The following is a 21,174-nucleotide window of genomic DNA, read 5'->3' as shown; positions in this document are numbered from 1 at the left end:
GCTCAGCCTCAATGTGCCATCCCACCACCCCACCAACAACAACTATAGTAGAGGCTCTCACTAATAGTGTAAACTGATCATGAACTCCACTTTCTTCATCCTACCACAACTAGGTTCAACATGCCAACTTCTACATGTTCTGCTTTGCAAGAAACGCTTGCTTTTCTTCTGATCCTGCTCTTCCTGTGTTTTTGGTGTAACAGAAACTGAAGGCAAATTCTATATCCTACAGTGTCCGAGTCATTTATAAACAATAATTTATTAAATGGTGTCCCCATCCACCACAATTACTGATAAAACACACCTCATACATGTTTCAAGTGACAATATGCAAACATAAATGACCCTGGTTCTGTGAAGACCAGGCTAATATGTCCTTTATATTGGCTTCCTCATCTATGTACATCTTTGGACATTTTTAAAAAGTGCTGTTCCATAACATAAAGGAATAACCTATATAAGATGATAATTATATAGAAGGAAACTACAGGAACAGGTTTGCTTTCTTTGATCAATCTGAGGCTGTTGACCTCATAAAGCAGTGATTCTTTATTATTCTTGTGAGCTAACTCAGTTTCCCCTATGAGAAATAAAAAGCAGCTCAAATAACCCAGGGTTAGAAAAGAACACAGCAGAGATGCAACCATCTAGTTACTTCTATTCCCTACATCATTCTGAGACTACCTTAAACGAATTCTTGTTTTATAACCAACTGGCTACAGCCTCATGGAGTCATAAAATCCTCTTTCTGTGACTTCATAGAGTCTCCTCCACTTTCTTCACTCGAGACAAGTTGTGAAGTTTTCCTGCTGGCTCCTTCTTTCTGGCATCCTCTCTTTGGCCTACACCATTCACACATCCTCCTCATCTTGACATTCATATTTGTATGGTTCTGGCTCTGTCCTCAGATTCCTTCCCCTTTCAGCTTTGTTCCCTGTTCAAGGGGATCTTATTTGGTCTCCCAGCTTTAAATAGCACATGTCTCAATTCCCCTTTCTCTATATCCATTTCTGTATCTCTCCAGTCACATATTCTTCCCTGACCTGGTCCATATGCCTACTACTATCCATCTCCACATAGGTAACTGATATCCAATTTTTGCATTTAAACAGAAGAGCCCTTTATTATTCTGCAACCCCACACCAGTTGTCTCTCCATGTTCCCATGTCAATAAGTGTGTCACATGTAACAAGACCATGGCAAGTAGTCATCCCAGTGTCCTAACTTTCTCTTAAATTTATGCAATGCATCAGCAGATCTGGTTTCTCATAGGCCAATATAAAACCTGGAAACTAGGAATGTCTTTGAGTTTAAGTCTGAATGCTCTCTTCCATTCTTAGAAAAACCAATTTCAAAGTTATACAATTCTGTATCCTGGAGATGAAAAATTACTTGCTCAGAACAATAGAAAAAGTAGAACATTGCCCACATTTTTCTCAAGATAAGGATACTACAAGGAAGGGGAAAGAAGTTTAATCACTAACTAGAATAGAAATAGCATAACATAGTCATGAAGAAATTTATATATAAATATCCTGATATATCCTGTTTGAAGGAAGTTAAGTTGAAAACCTTACATTTTAGAGAGAGTAAGAAAGTGAATATAAATATTTCTATAGATAGTTTAGGAAGTAAGAAAGATATATGGACATGTCTACTTTGTAATGTATCTTTCTTGAAAGAGCATGGATGAACTTAATAATCACTTTGTATATATGTAGTTTACTGAACACATATGTGTGAAGGTTGCAGTGCAGTTTATGTAGGCTTACATTTAATTGCACTAAAGACTCTTAGTTAAAATCCAGAACTGCTAGACTGTGTGAATGAGATGAATTCTTCTTTTCAAATGATGTTGACCTTTAAAATTAAAAAAATACTTAATTACTCATTAATATTTTCTACAATGTATGATTCTAAATATTTAATGCCAGGACAATTATCTGGTTAAACTGTTTAAGTACAGCTTTGTATTTTCCTGATTAATTATGCATCTAATGTTGGAAAGGAAGCAATTGAAAAATGTGTCCACAGTTGACATCAAAATAATAACATGTTTATAAAAGCCTATGAAATTCTTAAGCAGTCACTCCCATTATCTTTTATAAGCTTTCACTTATTATGGCTCCGTGTCGACCATTAACAAGATGCTCATTAGATTCAGGAGATTTGCTGGAACCCTCCCCCATATTGCATCCTACTTACTTCTGAAATCAGCAGAGTCAAATCTGAAGGGAAGCATCCAAAATAAATGGAAATTAAAAAAGAAAAATATAGACTTCTTTTTTTAACTTATTTTATTAGATATTTTCTTCATTTACATTTCAAATGCTATCCCGAATGTCCCCTATATCCTCCCCCCACCCTGCTCCCCTGCCCACCCACTCCCACTTCTTGGCCCTGGTGTTCCCCTGTATGGGGCATATAAAGTTTGCAAGACCAAGGGGCATCTCTTCCCAATGAAAGTTTGGAGCTAAGATGAAAAGATAGACTTCTTTTAAAAAGTTTTTATTTAAATTTATTTATTTGTAAGTATAACATTCATCCAAGAAGACATGTTTTTCTTAAATAGCCTCTTTAAAGTTGATTTAAACATTACTTTAAAGTCAGTACATGAAGTGTTAGGTATCCTTGTGACATTTTTCTCAGGGGATTTTAGCAGATTTCCTCCTTGGTGCTCTCACCATCCCCTTGTCTTCCTTGTGTCTTCCATACTACTTGTCTACTCCCCATTTTCACATCACATACATCCTTTTTTCACTCCCTTTATCCTCAGCACCTCTTTTGACTATTTGTCTCCTTTCTTTTAACACACTTATATGACTATGTGTAGATTTTTTTATTATAGTTTTGTAGTTATAATTACATCCATTGTTTCTCCTCTTTACTTTCTTCTCTTGGACTACAACCTTACAACCCTGTGTTTTCCACCCTTTTATCTTTTATGACCTCTAATTCTTTAATCATATAAACACACACACACAACACAAACACACACACACAACACAACAAAAACACACACACACACACACACACACTCATGTTCCTAAATATATAAATACAAAATGCTCAGTTTGTATAATGTTAACGTTTGTGAGAGAGAGTATATATGAGTGTGTGTGTGTGTGTGTGTGTGTGTGTGTGTGTGTGTTTTACCTTTTCATGATTTCTTGATTGACCACTTGGTATTAAATAACAAATTGGTGTGTTCTTCCCTGAGAAAGACCATTTCTCCTGCTCTCAGTGACCCTGAGTTCCCTGTACTTTATGTCTTAAGTTTGAGGCATCCTGAGATTTCCACTTTCATCATTGGCATGTCTACTATTGTCATTCTTTCTCAGGTAAGGTCATGAGTAGGAAATATGGGGGGATTAATTATCAAGATTGAGAGAAGTAAATGCAGAAGAAGAAAGATGGCAGATAAATTAACAGTATGGATGTCTGAAATTTCATAAGGAATTATATCATTAACTATCTACCTAACATACATATAATACATATAAGTGTGTATACACACACACACACACATACACACACACACACACACACATACACATATACATGTATCGATAGATAGATAGATAGATAGATAGATAGATAGATAGATAGATAGATAGATGAAATGAACTTTTCCCACCTTGACTGTCAATGCTCCACCAAGAACTACTACACCGAGCATTAGAAGCCTTCTTTTGAGTTGTTGGCCAGGGTTGTTCAAGTGACTTCCAAAATATTATAGGCTATTGCTGTTGGCATTGGTTGCTTCCAGAGGTGGAAGGCAAGGCCTACACAATAAAAATGCAGGACCTAGAAGGCCAGTGTTGGATCTGAGCAGAAAACCCCCTCCCTGAGGACTAACTCTCACTGCACCAGAAGGTGCCATGCAAGATTCCAAGGGAGAAAAACAACTAATAGTCCTAACAAATTATGACTCCTATAAACCACAACAGTAGTCAACATGGTACTATAACTATGAGGATGCAATAGTGGCATACATAGCTTGGCAATAAACAACAGCTCTCTAATTAGACTTAAATGCCACTCAACAATAGGAAAACCATGCCTAGTATTGGAAATCTAGTGAACTACTTGGGGTTAGTGATATCATGACTCTTGGAGGAGCACCTAAAGGGCTACTCTACTTCATCAGCATAATCCTCAACTACATTCTTAATATTTATCCTTATACCCACATCTGAGTGTAGTTCTTGCACCTCACTAAGGAAACTACTCTTTCAGCAAATAGCAACTATTACAGAAAACCACAACTTACCGATCAGAACGAAAACCTGTGCAACTTAGTCCAAAAATGATACATCTACAGCAATTCTCTACACCTAAGGCTCAGAAATCCTTAACGAGGAGGTGAGGAGAAAGATTTTAGAGGAACAGGGAGTTTATTGTGAGATGGTGCCTCCTACAGATGTTAGAGCAACTACACTCATGGAGTCTAACAAACATGGTACATAGCTACTTTAAACAAATCTACCCAGCCTGAATGCAGTTGTTACTAAGTTCAATTCATTTATTATTTCCCCACCTTAGTATCATCCATATATTTATTTAATCAGTATTACTCACTTTCTGTTTCAAAGACCTGGATAGAAATCAGTGACACTAAATGAAAGCCATTCTTTCTTACTGTGTCTCACTACTAATGTGTATCTATGGATATAAGCAGATATTTTTTAATTATACATATCGGTGGGTATAGTACAATAGTTCAGTATAGGCATATAAAACACAACGATCAAATCAGAGCAATCTTCATTTTGATAGCTCTAACCATTTATCAGGTCTTAATGCTACTAAGCTTCCAACACTTCCTATCTAGTCATTAACATGCATCATAATTTATTGTGAACAATAGTCACACCTTACTGTGGTATATATCTCCATAATTTGCCCTTCTTGTCTTAATGTATCATGATACCCATTGTAGTGGCTATTCCTGGTTGTCAACTTGACTATATTTGAAATGAACTACAATCCAGAATTGGAAGGCTCACCAGTGAACCTAATCTGGAGACTNGGAGATAGAAGTTTCTGATCTGGATCTTGGTATGGAGATCTTGAGACACAGTGGTGATTGAATCCAGAAGATTAAGACAGGGAGATTTCCGAGTCCAAGATCATCTGGGATTAAAGGTGTGGTGGCACACACCTTTAATCTGGGCTACACCTTCTGCTGGGGACCATATAAGGACATTGGAAGAAGGGAGTCGGGCTCTTGCTCTTTTGCCTTCTTGCGGTGTGGGNCTCAGCAACTGCTAGATCCTTGGACTTCCATTCACAGCTACTACTGAACCATTGTTGGGATTTGGACTGCAGACTGTAAATCATCAATAAATTCCTTTACTATATAGAGACTATCTGCAAGTTCTGTGACTCTAGAGAACCCTGACTAATACACCCATTATCCTACATCTCTGTTTAAACCTTCCCTGTATTTAATCTGTCCATATTTTGTGGTCTGGCTTTATGAAATCAGGTATATTAAGCAATACATTTGAGTAAGAGAATGCTGTATTTGTCCTTCTCTATCTGGCTAATTTTATCACTTAATACAACACTTTCCAGTTCTACCTATGGTTTTGCAAAAGACAAGATTTCTTTTCTTTTTGTGATTTGATGTTATTTTGAACAAACTCACCCAGTCTCACAGCATTTGTCAAGCAGTACATTTCATCTATTAATGCCCTAGCATGGCATAAATATACCACATCTCATTTTCTATACAGCCACTGATAGATACCTCAGTTAATTCCACATTTTGGCTATTGTGGATGTTTTGGCAGTAAGACAGTAAAGAGACATACAGGTATCTCTTTGGCATGCTCATTATACTTCCTATGGGTATACACCCAGGGAGTAGAATAACTGTGTTTATGTTTTTTATGCTTTTGGTTTTTGGAGGTGTCTGTTTGCATAATGGCTGTCTTGATTTATAGCCGCATAAATAGTGCAAACAAATACTTCTAAAATGATAAACTGCACAAGTTACCAAACCCACATTTTTAAAGAGTGTTTTCTCTCAGAGAAATACAAAAGTTCACTGGATAACCTGGCAATTTGCCACTGGAAATTTTACATTTGGAAGTTTAATTATAAACTTAGATAAGTGGATTATAATGAAAGATATCTCTAGTGAGGGAGCCCAGACAGATGCACTGTGAATGCATTAAAGAAAACACCAGAGAGAGAACTTTTACCAGCAGAGAGATTTTAATTAAGCAGCAATAGGATGGATCTCTTCTGTGAAATGATTTTACTGTTACCCACAGTTCATTAAAACTATTTACGATGGTCTTGAAAACTATTACACTCTGGAAAGGATGTCTAAACCTGTCAGTCTCCATTATAAGTGCAGAAACTGTGGGTATGAGCAAAGAAGATTCATCAAATAATTGTAGGGTGGAAATGCATTTCTTAACATGCTGATCTTCGAAAATACAAGGGAGAGTTCTGAACTGCACATAGAGGTGAAGCCTTTGGAGAACTCCAAGGAGCCAACACTTACCACAAGCTGCCAACTGGAAATGCAAGGTCTTATAGACACAGTCAGAACGTATTCCTGTTTCCTTACTCTAGGCATAGTACAAATGACTTATTTGAGACCTTTTCCTGATAGAGGCATACAGTTTTGAAAGCCCAATCAGTATTCCTGTGACCTCTGAAGTGTCTAAACAAGATTGTATGAGCCACTGTAACAGAAATAGATTCTCCATTTTGCATGCCTGGATTCCAGCCTAATCGCTGGACTCAGTGAGTACACAGTAAATGTAAGAAACATGAAAAACTGAATAAACCAAATAGGTAGAACCAGGTACATTCTGCTGTCAAGAATAGAGCGTGATAGTATAAAATAACTATATATACGGATATGCATATACATTGGACAAATGTAGATAGAGATAGATATATAAAATAGATGAGAAACTGGAGAGATGATGCCATGTCAAACAGTTAAGAGAATTTGCTGCTCTTTGTTAAAGAGGACCTATTTTGGTTCACAACACATTTCATAACAGCCTAAACTCAGTGCCAAAGGATCAAACATTCTCTTCTGGACTCTGTGGGCTCTGCAACCATGTGACATTCTCAACACAAACACAAACATAAATAAAAATAATAAAAAGAAATATTTTTAAATTAATATTGTATAAAAAGAACTGGTCTAAGAAAAGCAAAGCTTCAAATACTCATAGAAATTGCATTCTTAATTGTAGTTCAAAGCATCACGTAAGCCTACTTTCTCAGATGTCTATCTTCTCCATTCACCCCAACAGCACTACAATTTGCATAATAAACATTTTCTAGGCTGTCACTAATTACAAACCCAAGTGAGCATTGAGTGACACATTTTTGGAGGGTACTTGATGAGTCAGAAAGTCCCTTTAGCCAGGCACAGTGATATGCCCCTAAAGTCTCAGCCTCAGGAAACTATAGAAGTAAGAACACTCAAGGTTTAAGGCCAGCCTAGGCTACATACTGAGACCTTGTCTCAAAATACTAACTGCCTGGCATATAACTCAGTGATTAAATGCTTGCCTGGAATGTACAATAACTTTGTTTTGATCCCCATCACTGCAGAAAACCAAAGAAGGCCAGTTTTCTGAGCCTGACTTCATAAGCAGAGAACTGATAAACTGATGCTTTGAAATCAAAAGTGAGCAAACTGATGCCTTGATAAATGAACTATAGTTCACAATTAAGGAAAGGTACTAGATGCAATGGTTTGTATATGCTCTCCCCAGGGAGTGGCACTATTAGAAGGTGTGACTGTTGTAATAGGTGTGCCACGATGGGTGTAGTAGGCTTTAAGACCCTCATCTGAGCTGCCTGGAAGCCAGTATTCTGCTAACTGCTTCAGATGAAGATGTAGAACTCTCAGCTCCCCCTGCACCATGCCAGCCTACTGGACTGAGTCTCTGAACCTGTAAGCCAGCCCCAACTAAATGTTTTTATAAGAGTTGCCTTGGTCAAGGTGTCTGTTCACAGCAGTAAAACCCTAAGACACTAAATGAAACTAAATGAATTTTCTTCCCTGGGTTCATCATCTGGAGTGTCGCATACCATGTAATTTCTACAAATAGTTTTCCCCATTTTATTTTCAGTGAGGAGTTATGTTCAGAAGCTTCAAAGGACTTATTGGCCTTTTAAAATACCATTTTAATAGAATCATTTTTCTATGAAAGTTCAAAATATAACATCCTACAGAACTGTTTTTTATATATTATTATTATAGCAGAAGACTAGACATTAACATCAACGTAGACATGACCTCTGTCAGTTGGGGGGTAAGAAATAACTCAGAAATATGAAGGTCAGAGAAAGATGTCTGTTAGAACAAAGAAGCCATCAAGAGAGAGGAAGGCATATCAGAGGTGTCTTAAATGCATTAAAATAAAATAGACACCCTCTAAACACATCGGCACAAGCGCAAGGTGGGATCAGGAAGTCGGGACAGCAGAACTGAACGGACAAATGGTTGTAAAAGAAACTTCACTTCTCCTTTGTTAGTTACATCACTGGATAGACGACAGTCACACCAAGTACACAGGTGTCCAGCATCTGCTAGGGAAACCGAAGATACAGCCCATCATCCAAGGATATCAAATCACACTTGCATGGAATTATCTATTTATGAGACAAAAACCAATACAATGTGTCACCCTGTGGGCCAAATGTCACTTTTTTTGTGTGGCCACAGCTGCACTTTGATCCTGCAGCTGCTTTTAAAAATGCTTGTCCTTGGTCACAGTGTGGGGGTTCTGAGTTGGCTCAGCCAAGGTGGGAGGATAACTAGGATCCCATGCTGCAGTTCACAGTGGAGAAGGGATATTTTAAAGACAAACACTTGGGTCCCTCCCTTTAAATATTAGGCTATCACCTTTTCTCATTTGCATAATTAGTATGCTTAACAAGCATGCAGGAGTTCAACTTGGAGCTGACCTCTAAAGCAAAGACAGAAAAGATTGCAGTTCCATATAGGACAGAGAATTCTGGGATGGAGGAGGGTCTTACAGCCAACCTTCAATAAAACTCCACAGATTCTTCTCTCTCAAAGGTCGACGCTCCTTGTTTAAAGGCACTTGATGCTCTTCTAAAAGACCTAAATTTCATTCCTAGCACCGGTGGTTCACAATCTATAACTCCAGTTCCAGGGGGACCTGACACATTCTTCAGGCTTCCATGGATACTGCATCCATGTGTACATACTAGTACACTACACCTACACACACACACACACACACACACACACACACACACACACACACAAATCTGTAATAGGGAAAAGTCTGAGACAAAGGAAAGGTATCCTGGAACCGATTTTTCTAAGTTTCCTTCATTTTAGTAGAGGACCCATTGAAGTGGATCACACCTAAATTTACATATTTTGAGTCATTTAGGTCATAGTTTTATAGAATTTATAAAAATGCTATAGATGGGGTACGAAAAAAATTAGATTTTACCTTGCCTTGTGTTTGGCCAGACCATGAATCCATTCGTTCTCCTTTATTAGTTGGTTTCCTAATTGTTTTGGGGGCACAGAAAATCTAAAGACTTAAGTGTTAGGGAACAAAGTAACATGTTCTAACAAACCTTTAACACTGTATTAAAAAGTACAGTGGGGTCCAACCAGATAGTTCAGTGGGTAAATTTGCTTCCCACCGAGACTGACAACCTGGTTCCATCCCTGAAAATCACATGGTAGAAAGAGCTAAGCAATTCCCACAAGTAATTCTCGACCTTCCTAAGAGCACCACGTACGCTCACATACAGACAACACATACGGACACACATACGGACACACATACGGACACACACACGGACACACACACGGACACACACATGGACACACACACGGACACACATACGTTTAAAATTGCTGTAGAACAGCTTTCACGGGAGAGGAGCAGTCATGTGAGAAAGAAGCAATTTTAAGAAATGGCAGATTGCAATAATGTCACATTCCTGATGATCAACTCTTTAGTAATTTCCTGTATGTGTCTATGTGGTTACAACCCTTTCCCTTATCTTTCCTAAAGCCAGTTTTCTGGCATCTTCTAACTCCCAGTGCAATTAGGGATGAATATGGATGTTCAGTGTGGAAATATGAGAGGACACTGCAAACATTGGAATGGACAAAGGAAGGATCAGGGAATTGAAAGGATACTGAAAGGAGAGCTTTGTATTTCAGCTTCCCCAGGATCCTTTGCAGCGATGAGATGTTTCCTAGGACAGAGAACACTCCCAGTGTCTCACCAAGCACCTGCTTCCTGTTTTAGGTAGCTCAAATACCTTTATTATGATCATCTAAATTTCTAAGTCTACTTCTTGTAATCCAAATCATTTGGTGTTGCCTCTTCCTCTTGAGTTAAAGCCACATTAAAACTTACTGTCCTCATGACAAAACTCCAAGGACTTGCTTTTCTATACACGCCCATCCTCTCCCAAGCATCTTCTGTCAATAAAGCTTCCTAGCCTCCACCTTAGTAACCCTTCTCCAGGCATGCCCCGGGGGGAGGGGGTGACGGATCAGCTGAAGTATGGAGCTGTGAGAGCTGAGCAACCCTCAGTGGGAGGGTGTTTGGCACTGTGGTGGCGAGTATGCCAGAAATAACTGTAAGTATTAAAAAAAGGAAAGAAAGAAAAGAAAAAGAAAAAGAAACTGTCCACACCAGTGTTTCATATCAGAGCTAATTATAAATGTTAATTAGAAACATAGTAATGTTAATTATAGAGACAGTAACCTAGCAGTCTATTATAGGGAAATGATTAACTTTATTATTATCTTCTCAATGAAGTACTGGTATCCATAGTATTCAGTTATAAAGAGAATAAATATCATTTAGAGTGTGTATGGATGGATTGAAATTAACCCTCAATATGGCACTGTATTTGACTAAAATGAGGAAAATCTATCCATAAAATTATTGGAGGGATCTTATAGAATAAAGTAATGTGCATTTGAGAATCCTGCTACTTTTAACCTAATAAATAAGAAAACTAGTATTATAGCTCAGTTGGTAAAGTTCACGCCTCACAAGCATCAGGACGTGAGTTCAAATCCCGAGAACCAATGAAAAACACCCAGACACAGTGGTGCACGCTTCTCCTCTCAGTGACGAGAAGATGGAAGACAGAGGCAGGCAGATTGTGGATCTCCAGAAGCCTCCTGGCTAGCCAGCCTAGCCTACCTTGGTGAAGATTTCAGGCCAGTGATACACCCTGCTACAGGCAAAAGTGGAAAGCACCTAACATTGTTTCTTGATCTCCATATGCAAATATGCATACACAAGTACATTGACACACACAAATTACCTATTTGATTAATCCAGAAAAAGGAGTACAAAAAAAAAAAAATGATAGGCATAGTATGTGCATACATGTAACTGTGGCTTGACCATTGTGGACCTGTTCAACTGCCCTCTGGTGGGATTTCAAGCCTTTTCCACAGGCAGGCAGAGGTATGACTCATGCCTGGAACTGTGAGCCTAGCTAACAATCCAGGACTGAGAAAGAAGTAGGCCCATGTGAAGACCTTTTTGCTGATGGCTAATTAAGCTAGCAGAGCCATGCACTGCCTTCTAAATTCTTATGCTTTTACCCATCAACAAATGCAGCACTCAGCAATAATTCTCTTCTCTAAGCCTCTTCTTACAGTCAGTAGTGGTGAATGCAGAGACTTTGTAGATATCCCTAGATGCAGAGAACAAGCAATGGATATGTGTTAAGTCCTAAGCAAGTTATTTATATCACCCCCTCTAGAGCTCATGGAACAGAACATTATAGCAGAAAGCACAGAAGTATGTAGGAGCCTGAAGACGGGACAATGGGCCATAGAATGTGAGTTTTAGACTCCATACAGCCATCTCAATTATTGACTCATAACTGTAGTTATCTGCTTCATTCCCTCACAAAACCATTCTTATTGACAATTAAGGAATGGTGCAGGAGGATCCTGCAGCCCTTTGCTTCTGACCTACTAGTTATTGCTTGCTTCTGGAAAGAGTAGAAATCTTTGTCCATAGTTGTATACCCTTTGCTAAGCACATCATATAAATAGCCCAGGTCACTCTCAGTGGATCTCAAAACAAAATAGCTATGAACATGGGAGAAAAATGTGTGTGGGTAGAAGTTTATAGAGCTCATAAAGAAGCAGAGGTTTGCAGGGTTCCGGATCTATTGTGTATATGAGAAGAATTCTCTAAAAACATATTTGATTCATAAAAATTAAAAGGAACGAGTAAATAAATTAATTACAAAAACAGAGTGTACCCAATGTCAAATGCACCACAATTGGATCACGTATTGGATTCTTAGGTGAATATCTGTGCCTGCTTGAAGAAGCCAGCACAACCAGGCCACTTCCCTGACTGTAGATTCCTGCAATTTGTCAGTGAAACGATGTTTTTCCCAGGAAGGAAAATAATCTTGCTGCAAAGAAACCTTAACGACTACTTTAAAAATAGTGTTTCCCTGTGTAGCCATTCGTCCCCAAGTAGCAACGAGGGGACATGCTTTCCTTCCCCTCTGTGCTCCGCAAAGCTCATCTAAACAGGGAGTTACTGTCAACTTTTAATAGAAATGCCTGGAGCAAGCTGGTAAGCAGACCCAGGGGTTTCATGGTCTCTGGTAAATAATCAAGGCTTATTGTGGGATACTTTCCTGTCTTTTATAATAAAAATTGAAATGAATGGAAATGATGTGCCTCTTTCTAAAAAAAACTACTTTCAGTTTGATTTACTTCCCTTGCGATAACTACTGTGTTCCATAAAGAAAGACTTAAAGCCACATTGAGCTAGAAACCTAGTCCTTTGTGCTTTGATTTCTCACTTTAAATGGTTCTGCCAAATATGGGACCCTCTTCTAGTTCCCTAAACCAACAAAAGCCCACTGTTCTTTGCTACAATTGACTGAATTCAAAGAGCTAATGGGAAAGCCTATCATAGTGATAATCACTTGGCAATTGCCTGGTGATTCTGATATTGTCACAATCTGCTATATAATTAATCATGCATTATTATTCATGGCCAACACAAGGAATAGACCCCATGGTCCTGTTTTCCCATTTAACACCATGTGCCACATCAAGCATTAGCATCACAAATATTTAACAATTTACAGGATGCAGAAGCAAAGCAGAGAACTAGGCTTAGATACAAGCAATATGGACCACACATGGCATGGCATTCTCTTTGATGATGTTTATAGAGTCAATGACAACTATTGACCATATAACAAGTAAAGATTTCATTAACAAAATAGCCTAGGCATATGCCAATGACTCATTTGTATAATGACCACAAGAGAACACCTGTGAGTCAGTTTCATTATGTTGCTATGTTTAAAAAATTATTGATATAAAGCATTTTAGGGGAGAAAAGTTTATTTGGCTTACAATTTCAGGCCACAGTCCACCAATGAGGAACGTCAAGGCACAGACTGAAGGCAAGAATTCAAATTCTTGCTGATCTACTTGCTATTCCATACAACATGACTACTGACCAGGAACTCACTTCACAGCTAAAGAAGCAGGGCAGGAAGAGTGAAGGATTCTGTGTGAGTGCTCATAAACATGATTCTTGATCCTGTTAGAATTTTATCCAATTCAGGATTACATATTAAGGAAATGGTGTCAGCCACAGTAGCTAGACTACTCTACATCAAATAATAATCAAGGCAATCTACTACAGACATGCACAAAGGCCCATCTGGTCTAAGCATTCCATAAATTGATGCTCTCTTCTCAAATTACTATAGGTCCTGTGAAGTTAACAGCTGAAGCTATCCAAGACCATCTGAAAGATAGGAAGGTCTTATCCAAGACAAGAACATAGCAAAAATATCATGTCAACCAAGTGGATGGAACAAACTAACATACTGACACTGGAGTCTTAGAAAATGATGGAAGCCACATGGGAAACAACCAGCATATAAATGATTCTGATTTTACTCAAAAAAAAAATGGATTTGGGAAATCTGGCCTTCTGTGTCCACAGATATGGACACAAAACAGAAACTAGTGCATGTTCTCTGAGTAAGAAAATGTGATACAGGAAGAATCTACAGTCTATCCATATTAATAAAAGAGAAGAATCATGATCAAGAACTTGATGTTAAGAATGCCCTTCTTGATACAATGCTCTCTTCTACTTAATTGCTTTTTGAACTTCTCAGCAGTCTTCAAGTACTGGTGTAAGCTTTCCCTCACCTACAGATTATCTTCCATCTCATCTTAACAGTTACTCACTGTCTAAAACATTTATGGTTCCAAATAGCATGATGCAATTGTTACTTATACATCCCCCTCCCCTGTGCTACACTGTAAGGTTAATAAATGGAGATTTTGTATTATTTTTTTTATTTCTAGCCTGTACTTGGCATGGAATGACTTAAAGCTTGGTAAATATTCAATGTCAAAAGTCAAGAAAAGCAACTTGATAGGAAGAAGAGGACTACACACTTACTGGAATATTAATAATAATATCTTGAGTTGATTTATGGAATAGGATTCTGGCAAATGTATAAGCAAAACTGGAGGTATGTACCAGAAAGAAAGTATATTTTACATATTGGAAACTGGGAAACCAGGAGATGTTAGTGATAAGACAGCAGAAGGTGGTAGCTAGCCTTGTATACATGTATAAGTCCTTCCCACATTGAATATAACATTATTGAAGTAGGGGCTTGAGAGATGGCTCAGCAGTTGAGAATACTTGCTGCTCTTACAGAGGACCTGGGTTCAATTCCCAGCACTCACATGGTGGTTCATCAATACATTCAAGGGATCCACTGCCCTCCTCTAACCTCCATAAGTACCAGCTACACATGTACTTCACTCACATACATGCAGGCAAAGATTCACATGGATAAAATAAAATTTAAAAATCTAAAAATATGTTTTAATATTGCCAAAATGACAATATGTAACCTTTTAAGTCCAGCCCTAACTGACGTCTTGACTGAAACCACAGGACAGATACGACACTAGAACGACCCAGCTCATCTTCTCCAAGATATCTGACCTACAGAGACATAAGACAAAACATCTGCTGCTCTTTGAAGTTGTTAAAGGATAGGGTGATTTGTTACCCAGCAAAAAATAGCTAGTATTTATTCTATATCCCTAAATTTCCTCTGGAGATAGAAGAAGATAAGAAAGTATAATCAGTAATAGTGGCTGTCAGTCCACATTCTTTATTCTCGTGGATTGAAGACTTGGAAGTAAAACATCGTAGATCTGAAACTAAGAGAATCAAATCCAAGATTCTCTTCTACCCGGGCTCACTCTGATTCTGGAAATTTTCCTTTGCCCTTCTGAAATGCCATGTCCTCTCCTACAAAATGAGCATGCACTGCCAAAGAGACAGGTTCAAATGGTGTAAAATTTCTTAAGCAGTTAGCCTTGGGTCTGATATATGGTAGGTGTTTAAATGAGAATTAGCTGAATAGGAAATTAAGAAGAGTTCAAAAAAGAGGCCAGGTTAAGTGGAAGCAACCTCTTGGAAAATACACTACAAAGAGAGAGAGAGAGAGAGAGAGAGAGAGAGAGAGAGAGAGAGAGAGAGAGAGAGAGAGAGATTCTAATATAAAACTTTGGGCTCATTAAAAATATTTGGTGCTAAAGTGGCATTATCTGGCATTAATGGGAGGGGAGGCATTTGGTCCTGTGAAGGCTTGGCGCCCCAGTGTAGAGGAATGCTAGGGCAGTGAGACAGGAGTGGGTGGGTGGTTGGCAGAGCACCCTCATAGTAGCATGGTAAGGGCATATGGGATAGGGGTTTTGCAGAGAGGATACCAAGAAAGGGGATAACATTTGAAATGTAAATAAATAAAATATCCAATTAGAAAAAATACTTTGATGCCTAATGATGCCTTCTACATGTGACAGAATAGCTTTATCTCACTTCTTCAGGAGATTTATTCCATCCTTTCAGGGTTAACCATAATTGTCAACACAGCCTAGAGTCACCCGAGTCGTAAACCTCAATTTAAAAATTGCCTATATCTGGTGGCCTCTAAACATGACAGTTGGGAGCTGTTTTGATTAATTGATGTAGAAGAGCCATACCCACTGTGGGTGACACCATTTCCTGGGTAGGTAATTTTTAGCTGTATAAGAATGTGATCTCAGTGGACGCTGGAATACAGCATTCATCTACAGTTTGTACTTTAGGTTTCGGCTTGAGTTCTTCACCTGACTTCCCTCGGTGATGGACTACATAACCTGTAAGCGAGCTGAAATTCACCCTTTTCCTCACTAAGTTGCTTTGGGTCACATTGTTTTAAAACAGCAGCTGAAAGGAAGACAGGATGCTACCCAGACCCTAACAACCTAATTCAGGGTAAATTAATTCTCTCAAAAATATTTAGTTAATGCTTACTATAAAAAGTATCATTCCTCGGTCTAAGACTATAGCAGTACTCAAAGGTGACTCTCAGCTTGGAGGATGAACTATGCATTCATTAGAGGAAAAAGTATTCTTGGCAGAAGGAATAAGTCCAAAGGTCCTAGGGAAATAAAGAAGGAAACATTCCAGAAGAATAACAGGGCAGGTAAATTCTAATGTGGCTTCAGAATCTATTATGGGGAGAAGCCATTGAGCATTTTTAACAGTAAGAGGACCTCATGAAAATTACATTTTAACAAGATTACTCTGGCCACTCTATACAGAATAGGGCTTGGGAGAGGGAATGGAGAAATGAAGAGAAAAAAAAGTATTTTTCAAATTCTGAAACCATCATGAAAACACTGACAAATGATTTGTTGGTGGATTAAATGTGAGTAGAACATAAGACTCAAGGTTGGCTCTATTTTAAAGATGAGGAATATAAAGAATGAAATTGCAATGAACAGTCCAGGAGCTCTAATAGACAGACAAACCTTGTGACATTGCAGCACAATGTAATCTACAATGATCTGAGAAGTTAATAATCAAGATATCAAAAATCTCCAAATTTCTGAGCAAGATTATGATTTAGAGTTGAGTGTCACTCAGAGGTATTTCGGTTGCAAGTGTCCCAAAGGCAACAGGTCAAACACATCTACAAGTTAAAACAGAGATGTGGGTATAAGTGGGCTATCTGGAGTTCAGGTTGGTATATTAAGACTGAAATTCATATTGTTTGTCCCACAGCCTAGAATCTTCTGACAGACTCAATTGAAGGACTAGCGTGTTGCTATGTTTCTGAAGGATTATCTTGACTTATGATTGATGTAAGAGGGTCCAGGCTACTGTGGGTAAAAGTACTTCCTAGGTAGGTAGGTCTGGGCAAGATAGCTAACAGCTATCTAGAGAAGAGAGAGGGAGAGTTAAAGAGTATGCCAGCTGGCAAGCAGAATCCTCAGTCTTTGCTGCTGTAATTGGTAGTTCTGAGTGAGTTTCTAGATTGGAAGTGATTCTGCGGGCACTAGCAAGCAGTTCCTGCCTTCAGGTTTTCTACTTTGAATTCTTGCTATGGTATCCCTCAAGGGTGGTTTGTGCCCTGCAAATGTGAGATGAAATAAAGACATCCTTTCCTTCTTCAAGTTGTGCTTTCAGTCAGGCTGCTTTTATAACACAAACAGAAATTAAACTAAAACATATATCTAACTACAGAAGGCAGATGAATACTTGTATCTATGAGTCAGTAGATAGGGGGATTCCCTGAGCTAAAGGGAACCAGTAAGATTGAGTAGTTCGATTGGCTTTGGTTGTCTAGGTAATGCAAGCAGCAATGGATTGTGCTCCATCTATTCATGGCTCTCTTGCTTTGTGTTCTCCCTTATTCCACCACATTGGCCACTTCTACCCCAGATTCATGAGATAAATCTGTCATGCTTTTCTCCACTGGACCCTAATGTCAAACTGGACTAAATAAACCAACATTTCCAATACCATGTTCTAAGATGTTTGGTCTACCATGGTGCTCTTTTTTTGTTTTTTAACCTAGAAATTTCTCTAATGTTGTTTCAAATTAACACAGAAGAATCTCCAGCTACAAATATATATGTAGAGTAATAAGTTCTACCAAAGTGAAGGGCCAGCCATTCCTTGATATCTACACTGGCTATTCAACAAATGGTGTTATCTCTCATCATTCTTGATAAGTGCTATATTCTTCCTCTGAACTTACTGGTAGAAATTTTGTAACTTTTCTCTTTCCTTTCTTTATTCCATTCTTCTTTCCTTTCTTTGATTTCTTTATCTTCTTTCTCTATTCCTCCATCCTTTTTTATGGTGCTGAATACAGAACCCACATCACAGCATGTTAGCCAAAGGCTCTATTAATGAACTACATTCCCTTTACCTGCTGGTTGGCCTGGTCACCATCTACTCACACTTAAGCCTTATATGGGAACGGGTTACTTTTGAATCTTCCTTGCATCAGATTTATTCACATATATGTAGATTTTGTTGTTGTTTTTGTTTTTCAATGGTGCCAGGAATCAAGCCCAAGGCCTCATAAGTACCAGGCAAAGCACTCTCCCACTGAGCTACAGTTCCAAGTACATAATGTTAAGTAATGCTTCAAGTGGGCATTGCATAATGCTTATAACTTATACATAGTATTCACAGGCACACAAAGTCTCATCTAATAGCCCAAGAAAAGTGATGTTTGCTTTTTGACATCTTTTGACAATGATGAAATTATGTTTCATCAAGAATAAGTGGCTTCTCAAGACATGATTCAAGGCTGGGACTTACTGCTCTCTATTTGTAACCTGTTAACGTATCTCAGTTGAAGAAACAAGTTGATTGATAAGAAGTGTCAGCAGTAAGTCACTGCTAATTTCTGAGGACATTAGCTCCTTGATGTACTGTGGCTAAAACCATCTCACATCCCTTCCCACATGTGGGAAAATGATCAGCAATTGTTTGCCTGACCACTGTATTTAGAAGGTCATAGGAATCCAGGGTTCAGACTGTACCCTGACTTTTATAATTTGTCTTTCCCTGCAGTCAGTCCCATTATGGTTCAATTAGCAGTGGAAGCCTGGAGCGACTGGAGAAACATCTGTCACATCCACCTGGAAATAACTCAATCAGAGCACAGTGTGAGTATCAGATTAAGTTGTTATCCCCCGCCCCTATTTTCATACTGGGTGGCATGATCTATTCAGAAGGTGAGAGAGAAAAGAGTGCCTGGTCTGTAAATACTAGATGAATTTCCCAGTGTTGTACATGCCAACACATATTTGAAAGGAAGAGAAAAATAATAATGCAAATGATAATGCAAATAATATTATTATAATGCAAATGTATTTATAAAGCTTTGGGATCACAGTGGCCTGACCGTTTCAGATAGTATAAATAAAATATTCTGTTGGAAAAGTTCTCGAGCCAAGTGTCACTCGCTAAATGGAATAGTGAATTGTCTCAAAGGATGTATTTTTGATGTATTACCTGAGCATTTCAAAGGATGCCCAAGAACGATCACAAAATGGACAAAAAGTGAAGGATCATTAGCCTTACATTGTGTAGAATGAATGGACAATTATTGTAACAGCTTATGACAAGCAGGGACTAAGCCTCAATTCAGACATCCACAATTCACACACTACCTAACTATCACTGGATAGACATATAGAAATGGCTATTATTGTTTATTTTTTCCTTCAAACCAGTCATCTGAAATTCCCCAAAGAAATGGTTCTAAAGCAGCATGAAAGTGTTCTGCCTACGTGTTATTTATTTAATAACCACTGCTTTAAATTGTTTTTTAATGAGCCTATTTAAATAGCAAATCTCTTTCAAATGCTGTGTTCAACTGTGTTTTATAAGTCATAAGCTTAAAACACGACTCCCATCCAGTTCAGACCCAAGGGTTGAGGAGAAAGGCTGCAGGAAATACAAATATTTCAGAAATAAAAAGACAGCCAGTTCATAAATATAATCACCTCCAAGCAACACTACAGAAGTAGACAAGAGAGGCAAGCAGCTATTCTCTGTAGAGGCCAGAACAGCAAGAAATTGGTTTAAACTGAAGGCATAAAAGATAGGATTTAGTTTGGAAACACAAACAAAAAATGACAAATCTGATTTCAACAATCATGAAATTAAATTATGAGAGGCAAGCATACCATTTTATCAAATTATTTTTAAACTGTGGTTACTGTATGAGATTTGTTAAAGTCATCTTCTGTGAATTTGTTGTCCCCCAAATTTGGTGGCTCTCACAATAATTTCTTGAGTGAAGTGGGCATAGGTCATTTGGCAAAGGGATTGCCCTGTCTGCATGAAGCCCTGGGTTATAGCTTCAGGACTGCAGACACAGAGTGTGGTAGCACAAACCTGTTATCTCAGTACTTGAGAGGTAGATGCAAGAGGATCTAGAGGTCCATAGTTGTCTCTGGCTACATATGGGACTTGAGGCCATATGGGTTTATGAAATCATGTGGACTACAGGAAATTCTGCTACTCTGCATAAATTAATTGCTCCTTAGGTATCGAGTCCATCTTTACCTAACATAATTAGTTCATTTTAACTAAATCTAAATTTATTCACAAAATTCAATATATAATTATAATAATTAGAACCACATAATTCTAATTACATACATTATCAAATTATACATAGGTATAGAAATACATTGTGAGTAGTGAATAAAGATTGATCCAAGAGAAAAATTGGACAAGGTGGAAAATCATAATATATATAGGATCCATATGAGATCTTAGAAATGGACACCTTATTTCTCACTCTGGGTTGGGAACTGGAGACTCTTCCCACAGGCCACAGGTTCAGTAAATCACAACTCTATCAAGACTTGAGCCAGGATGGGCATACCACACTTTACATGGTGATACTGACTCCAGGAACTTGGGAATATGCCATTCCATGAACTTGAGCCAAGGCTTAGTGGATAAGAGAAGTTGCCTCAAAAGCAGGAAGACATGAATTAAATTCTCTGGACCCCATCTAAAAAGCCAGGGATATGTTTCCTGCCTATAACTTCAGTGCTAAGGGATAGAAGAGCCAGGCAGAACACAGGGGCTTGTTCATCCCCAGCCTAGTTCCAGGCTATGTGAGAGACATAGATTCAGTGATGATACCCAGTATCCATTTCTGGCCTCTGCATACAGGAGGAAATTTGTGCTCCCATCCAAAGAAGCATATGCATGCACACACACACACGTACACACACACACACACACACACACACACACACACACACACACA

At 38.4% G+C, this 21,174-nt stretch overlaps 1 protein-coding gene across 1 annotated transcript in view; it reads right to left on the bottom strand.

Annotated features, from left to right (window-relative positions):
- The window catches only part of Thsd7b (thrombospondin type 1 domain containing 7B), an 872,787-nt gene that overhangs the window by 731,683 nt on the left and 119,930 nt on the right, over positions 1–21,174 (bottom strand). The window lies entirely within an intron of this gene.

The sequence above is a fragment of the Mus pahari genome, chromosome 5 (genome assembly GCF_900095145.1).
Source record: "Mus pahari chromosome 5, PAHARI_EIJ_v1.1, whole genome shotgun sequence".
Lineage (NCBI taxonomy): Eukaryota > Metazoa > Chordata > Mammalia > Rodentia > Muridae > Mus > Mus pahari.
This window is presented reverse-complemented; position numbering and strand designations above follow the sequence as displayed.